Source organism: Salvelinus sp. IW2-2015, unplaced genomic scaffold (genome assembly GCF_002910315.2).
Source record: "Salvelinus sp. IW2-2015 unplaced genomic scaffold, ASM291031v2 Un_scaffold1447, whole genome shotgun sequence".
Taxonomy (NCBI): domain Eukaryota; kingdom Metazoa; phylum Chordata; class Actinopteri; order Salmoniformes; family Salmonidae; genus Salvelinus; species Salvelinus sp. IW2-2015.
Window position 1 is genome coordinate 37,984 of NW_019942914.1, and position 6,049 is coordinate 44,032.

The 6,049-nt window shown below is 42.5% G+C and overlaps 2 long non-coding RNA genes and 1 other non-coding gene across 3 annotated transcripts in view; 1 reads left to right on the forward strand and 2 right to left on the reverse strand.

Moving 5' to 3' along the window:
* The window catches only part of LOC139024385 (uncharacterized), a 1,676-nt gene extending 522 nt beyond the window's left edge, over positions 1–1,154 (reverse strand). The window contains exons 1-3 of the long non-coding RNA XR_011475675.1: positions 1,137–1,154; positions 721–817; positions 631–681 (exon numbers count right to left, since the gene is read on the reverse strand). This is a non-coding gene — a long non-coding RNA (uncharacterized lncRNA). The remainder of the gene's footprint in view (positions 1–630; positions 682–720; positions 818–1,136) is intronic.
* Positions 1,155–4,276: 3,122 nt separating this feature from the next.
* On the forward strand, positions 4,277–4,330 carry LOC112070880 (U7 small nuclear RNA). Its single transcript, XR_002893984.1, has one exon. It is a non-coding gene; the product is annotated as a U7 small nuclear RNA (small nuclear RNA).
* A 50-nt stretch (positions 4,331–4,380) lies between these two features.
* LOC139024386 (uncharacterized) lies at positions 4,381–4,946 on the reverse strand. The gene is made up of 2 exons (XR_011475676.1): positions 4,767–4,946; positions 4,381–4,623 (listed from the first exon to the last, which is right to left on the reverse strand). It is a non-coding gene; the product is annotated as an uncharacterized lncRNA (long non-coding RNA).
* Between the last annotated feature and the right edge of the window lie 1,103 nt (positions 4,947–6,049).

Sequence of the window (6,049 nt, forward strand, 5' to 3'; positions counted from 1 at the left end):
GAAAACCTGCTGGAGAAATATAAAAGAGCAAATGTTCCACAACCTTGCAGGAACGGAGACTTCAGCCCTTCTGCTCTTCTCTACAACCTGTAGGGAACACAATACATGGTCTATACTTGGCATGTCGGTTTCTCACTTATGTGAATATGGGGGAGGGGAATGGGCAGGGTATATGCAAATTGAATACTGTAGTATTTTACGCGACTGTAGTGTTCTTGCCGACACATTATTGAGTATTACTACACGTGTTATTCTGTTGATACTGCTGTAGTATTTACTATAGTATACTACAACATTCTATACTAAGTACTACACATGATTGAGGGATACTATAGTGGTATAGTATAGTATTCTACAGTATACTAAATTCTACTACAGTATTCGGTACTAAGTACTGTGGTATTCTATAGTAAACTGTAGTATTTTTTTATGTGGGTTATCGGAATTTTGCAACCACACCCTAGTTTTGAGTTTGTATTTACATACAGTCCAAAAGATGAATGCAGGTCTGGTTGAAGGACTAAAGTAAGTGATTTCAAGTTTGTTTAAATGTTTTTTTATTGTTGTTTTCAAGAGGATAGGTTTTGCCGAAAGTTCTCTCGCTCTAGTGTTCTGGAAATTGGATCACACACACTCTGTCACCCACTCTGTCACCCACTCTGTCACCCACTCTGTCACCCACTCTGTTCACCCCACTCTGTCACCACATCTGTCACCCACTCTGTCACCCCACTCTGTCCCCCTCTCTGTCACACACTCTGTTTCCCACTCTGTCTCCCACTCTGTCTCCCACTCTGTCTCCCACTCTGTCTCTCCACTCTGTCTCCCCACTCTGTCTCCCACTCGTGTCCCCCACTCTGTCTCCCACTCTGTCTCCTCACTCTGTCTCCCACTCTGTCTCGCCACTCTGTTTCCCTCTTCTGTCACACACTCTGTCTCCCTCTCTGTCACACACTCTGTCTCCCTCTCTGTCACACACGTCTGTCTCCCTCTCTGTCACACACTCTGTCTCTCTCTCTCTGTCACACACTCTGTTTCACTCTCTGTCACCCACTCTGTCGTCCCTCTCTGTCACACACTCTGTCACACACTCTGTCCCCCTCTGTGTCCCCCACCTTGTCACACTCTGTCCCCACTCTGTCCCCCACTCTGTCACTCCACACATCTCTGTCCCCCACTCTGTCCCCTCCTTATCCGTCCATCGCCGACCAACACTCAGTAATAACAGGATCTGTTAACCTTCTCAAAAATGTGAAATAGTGCGATTATAAAAATAACAAAAATAAAAAAGAGTTTTGTGTTATTCTGATAAAGGATGAGACACGACATCAATAAAACAATCTTTCTTTTTTCTTAAGCTTGGGCTATCCTTTCATTTCTCACGGACCTGCTCACATTGCAGCTAATGTGTTATTAGATATTATACTGCTTATATTGTAGCTGTGTGTTATTAGATTATACTGATTGTATTGTAGCTGTGTGCTATTAGGTATTAGGCCAGAAAATGGTGGCAACATCCCTAGTCTCTCCCTGTCCCTCCCTATCTCTCACACACGCACAGCGGCACCCACACAATTATCCCTGACCGCGCCTTCGCACCCATCATCACGACACACACACACCAGCACACATCACATCACAGCACATAGCACACAGAGAAATAGGGTAGGAGAATTGCAATATGGAAGATGTGGCTACTGCTTGTTCTCGGAGATCATATTGAGTCCTAACCTCTGAATGGCTGTGTGTGTGTGTCGTATGGCGCTCTTCTTCCAGGTTTCCGGTATTGGAAGAGATGAAGTGCCTGTCATTTGACCGCAGGCATTTTAATTTTAGCCGATTCGTGTGTGAGAAATTCCCGGATGCATACCAGGTGCATTGCGGAACTATTCAGACCCCACCTTATTTACTACGTATTCAGACCCCACCTTATTTACATAAGTATTCAGACCCCACCTTATGTACATAAGTATTTTCAGACCCACGTTATTTGCCCATAAGGTATTCAGGACCCCACCTTATTTACATAAGTATTCAGACCCACACCTTATTACATAAGTTATTGACAGACCTCACGCTCTATTTACATAAGTATTCAGACCCACCTTTAGTTTTACAGTAAGTATTGCAAACCCCACGGTTAGTGTGCATAAGTATTCAGAACGCCGCCACCTTATTTGCATAAGTATTCAGACCCTTTGGTATGAGATTCGAAAGTTGAGCTTCTCTAGATCCATCCTGTTTTCCGATGATGAACTTGAAAATGGTTTCGACAGACTGTGATTGAGTCCACTTGTGGCTATAAATTCATTTGATTGGAGGCAGTGATTTGTAGAAAGCACACTCCTGTCTTTTATAAGGTGCCCAAAAAATCTGGTTGTGCTGTTTACATTATGGTGTATTGTGTGTAGTAGTGTGGATGATCTGGGTGAGGGTGGACTATTTAAACCCATTTAGTGAATCAAGGCTGTTAATCTAACAAAATGTGGAAAAGTCAAGGCGTCTGAATACTTCACGAGAGTATGGAGTTCGGGTGGTTTAAGCCTGGATGTAGTTCGTCCACCCACGGTGCTCAGGAATAACCAGAAATTCCGTTCTAGATTATGGTAGTTCATCTAAACAAGCATGCAAACGGGATTCCGAAATGGTCGTTATGAGTCTGTGTGTTCTCTTACCGCGCGACTTGTGAAAGTGTCGAGTAAAACTGGACTGGTTCCACATGTCCTTTTCCTCAGCCAACAAACGAGTAACTGACTGGTTCCACATGTCCTCTTTCCTCAGCCAACAAGACGAGTAACTGACTGTCCACATGTCCTTTTCCTCAGCCAACAAGACGAATAACTGACTGGTTCCACATGTCCTTTTCCTTCAGCCAACAAGACGAGTAACTGACTGGTTCCACATGTCCTTTTCCGCAGCAACAAGACGCAGTAACTGACGGTTCCACATGTCCTTTTCTCAGCCAAACAAGACGATATAACTGACTGGTCCACATGTCCTTTCCTCAGCCAACAAAGAGAGTAACTGACTGTTCCACATGTCCTTTCTCAGCCAACAAGACGAGTAACTGACTGGTTCCACATGTCCTTTTCCTCAGCAACAAGACGAGTAACTGATTGGTTCCACATGTCCTTTCCTCAGCCAACAAGACAAGTAACTGACTGGTTCCACATGTCCTTTTCCTCAGCCAACAAGACGAGTAACTGACTGGTCCCAATGTCCTTTTCCTCAGCCAACAAGACGAGTAACTGACTGGTTCCACATGTCCTTTTCCTCAGCCAACAAGACGAGTAACTGACTGGTTCCACATGTCCTTTTCCTCAGCCAACAAGACGAGTAACTGACTGGTTCACATGTCCTTTTCCTCAGCCAACAAGACGATAACTGACTGGTTCCACATGTCCTTTTCCTCAGCCAACAAGACGAGTAACTGACTGGTTCCACATGTCCTCTTTCCTCAGCCAACAAGACGAGTAACTGACTGGTTCCACATGTCCTTTTCCTCAGCCAACAAGACAGTAAATGACTGTTCCACATGTCTTTTCTCAGCCAACAAGACGATAGTAACTGATGGTCCACATGTCCTTTTCCTCGCCAACAGCAAGAACTGACGGTTCACATGTCCTTTTTCCTCAGCCAACAAGACGAAGTAACTGACTGGGTCCACAGAGTGTGTGTGATCCAATTTCCAGAAGCACCTAGAGCGAGAGAACTTTCGGCAAAACCTATCCTCTGAAAACAACAATAAAAAACATTTAAACAAACTTGAATCACTTACTTTAGTCCTTCAACCAGACCTGCATTCATCTTTTGGACTGTATGTAAATACAAACTCAAAACTAGGGTTGGTTGCAAAATTCCGATAACCCACATAAAAAAATACTACAGTTTACTATAGAATACCACAGTACTTAGTACCGAATACTGTAGTAGAATTTAGTATACTGTAGAATACTATACTATACACTATAGTATCCCTCAATCATGTGTAGTACTTAGTATAGAATGTTGTAGTATACTGTAGAATACTATAGTAAATACTACAGCAGTATCAACAGAATAACACTGTAGTAAATACTACAATAATGTGTCGGCAAGAACACTACAGTCTGCGTAAGATACTACAGTATTCAATTTGCATATACCCTGCCCATTCCCCTCCCCCATATTCACATAAGTGAGAAACCGACATGCCAAGTATAGACCATGTATTGTGTTCCCTACAGGTTGTAGAGAAGAGCAGAAGGGCTGAAGTCTCCGTTCCTGCAAGGTTGTGGAACATTTGCTCTTTTAGTATTTCTCCAGCAGGTTTCTTCAAGGAGAACCCCCCCCCCCACACACACTTCTATGTCAAAGATAATAAAATAAAAACACTTTAGTAAATACTACAGTATATTACAGTCTGCAAAAACACTACAGTAAATACTACAGTATACTACAGTCTGCAAAAATACTACAGTAAAAACTGCAGTCTTCAAAAATACTACAGTAAATACTACAGTCTGAAAAAACACAACAATAAATACTACAGTATACTACATTCTGCAAAAACACAACAGTAAATACCACAGTATACTACAGTCTGCAAAAATACTACAGTAAATACTGCAGTCTGCAAAAATACTACAGTAAATACTACAGTCTGAAAAAACACACAAAAAATACTACAGTAAATACTACAGTCTGAAAAAAACACACCAGTAAATACTACAGTATACTACAGTCTGCAAAAATACTACAGTAAATACTGCAGTCTGCAAAAATACTTACAGTAAATACTACAGTCTGAAAAAACACACCAGTAAATACTACAGTATACCACAGTCTGCAAAAATACTACAGTAAATACTACAGTATACTACAGTCCCCGCAAAAAATACTACAGTACATACTGCTATTTTTTACCTACAGTATTTATACTATAATAAACTTTAAATACTACAGTATTTTGCTGAACACCACTCCGTATCAACCTACAGTAAATGCTACAATATCCTACCATAGTAATACACTCAGTATTTTGCTGACTCCACACGTATAACACTACAGTAAAGCTACGTATTCCTACCATAGTTATACACTACAGTATTTTTTCATGTGGAACTTTCACAAAATTCCCAGAAATCCTGTTTGGAGGATTCTAGATTTCCGGCGTATTTCTTCCTGATTCTAGAATTCTTCAAGACAAAATTTCAGGAAATTTGGAGAAATGACCAGAAATTTTGCAAACCTACTAACAGCTCACTTTCTCACAACCCTTTATTCATACAGCATGTTCAACTGACATCTCTCTCTAGGCGAGCGCGTTGGTGTGGTGTGTTGTTTTTACGCAGGTGTGTTTTTTTGGGGGGGTGGGGGGTTAGTGTGTGTGTTTTTGGGGTGTGTGTTATTGTGTGTGTGGTTTGGGGTGTGGTGAGTTATGTGTGTGTTTTTGGGGGTAGAGGGGGGTTATGTGTGTGTTTTGTGGTGTGTGATTATGTGTGTTTTGGAGGGGGTGGGGGTTATGTGTGTGTTTTGGGGGGTGGGGGTGTTATGTGTGTGTTTTGGGGGGGGGGGGGTTATGTGTGTTTTTTTGGGGGGGGATTATGTGTGTTTGAAGTTAGGCGTTATTGGGGTTGTTAGGGACAGATTAATTTAAAGGCAGGTTGCAGCGCTGCACCTCTGACAATGCGCCTTTAAAGGTCAAGGTCAAGGCAATGTGCTTGTTGATTATGCCTTTGACTGAATACCGCTGTGTATAGAGGTCAGTAAGGTTATTGTGCAGTGTGTGTAGGGGAATGGTGGTGTTGTTAGTGTGTTTTAACGTTGTATCTATATTTGCGTGTGTGGGGTTGCCGCGGTGTGTGTGTGTGTGGCGGGATGTGTGTGTGGTGTGTGTGTGTGTCAGGCTGTGTGTGTGTGTGTGTGTGTGTGTGTGTGTGTGTTGTGTGTGTGTGGTGTGTGAGGCTGTGTGGTGTGTGTGTGGTGTGTGTGTGTGTGTGTGTGTGTGTGTGTGTTGTGTGTGTCAGGCTGTGCCGTTGGTGTACTTGGATAGTTTATTCTCCAGGTC